The 1,022-nt window shown below is 42.1% G+C and overlaps 1 long non-coding RNA gene across 1 annotated transcript in view; it reads left to right on the top strand.

Moving 5' to 3' along the window:
- Nucleotides 1–399, top strand: part of LOC106726188 — a 22,710-nt gene extending 22,311 nt beyond the window's left edge. Inside the window, exon 2 of the long non-coding RNA XR_001362207.1 lies at nucleotides 215–399. This is a non-coding gene — a long non-coding RNA (uncharacterized LOC106726188). The remainder of the gene's footprint in view (nucleotides 1–214) is intronic.
- The last annotated feature ends 623 nt before the right edge of the window (nucleotides 400–1,022 follow it).

Here is a 1,022-nt window from a genome sequence, read left to right as displayed (position 1 = left end):
GAAGAGAGACAAACTTTAAAATGTATGGATTGTTGCTAAGACAGGTAGCTTGCAAATAACCAATCACAAGGCAATAAGGTATAAACCAATCCCAAAGATGTTGCTAAGGCAAAATTATTTGAAAGGACCAATCAAGAGCTAGCAAGGCTGTATCTACCCCCTAGATTAGAAAGCCAGTGCTTCCTCTCTCTCTTCTCTCTTCCTTGTTCACTAGGTTCCTGGCTCCTGTGCCCATGTGGCTTATGGCCATGTGGGACCCTACACATGGACTAACTGGCTTTAATCGCATGGATGCTGAAGGACACCCCGCTACAACATGGAACAGAAGCCGCAACACTGGCCTGAACCCTGCTGCACCTTTTCCAGGACTGGCTTCTCAATAAACTTTGGTTCTGCTAACTGTTTTTGTCTGCGACTTCAATCTTCGATTTCACAAGACAGTGAACTCAGACTCAAACCCCACATTTTGGTTTCATTATGATCAAAAACTTGCTGAATGTAGTGCCAAGCTCATTTCTGTTCATTTGATCTCACTGGAGATAGGAAAAGAGCTTGTTATCAACCTTCAAAAAAGTACTTTGATTTTGAAGATTAAACTTTCTCCTTAAGGCCACTCATTAATTTCTCCCGTCATTGTTACCTGAGCCCTTTTTTCCTTCTTGGTCTATACCAGGGGTTGGCAAACTTTTTGACTCGAGGGCCACAATGGGTTCTTAAACTGGACCGGAGGGCCGGAACAAAAGCATGGATGGAGTGTTTGTGTGAACTAATATAAATTCAAAGTAAACATCATTACATAAAAGGGTATGGTCTTTTTTTTTTTTTTTTAGTTTTATTCATTTCAAACGGGCCGGATCCGGCCCGCGGGCCGTAGTTTGCCCACGGCTGGTCTATACACTATTTCAACAAATGAGGATGTTTTCAGGCATGTTTAGCCAACTTTACTGTGGAGAAAGTCCTTTGCCTTAAATTCTCTTGGATTCTGAATGGCAATGAATTAAATAATGCCGTTGTTGTGCCCA

The sequence above is a fragment of the Myotis brandtii genome, unplaced genomic scaffold (genome assembly GCF_000412655.1).
Source record: "Myotis brandtii unplaced genomic scaffold, ASM41265v1 scaffold105, whole genome shotgun sequence".
In the NCBI taxonomy this organism is placed as follows: Eukaryota; Metazoa; Chordata; class Mammalia; order Chiroptera; family Vespertilionidae; genus Myotis; species Myotis brandtii.
The sequence above is the reverse complement of the archived record's forward strand: the minus strand, read 5'-3'. Positions and strand labels throughout refer to the sequence as shown.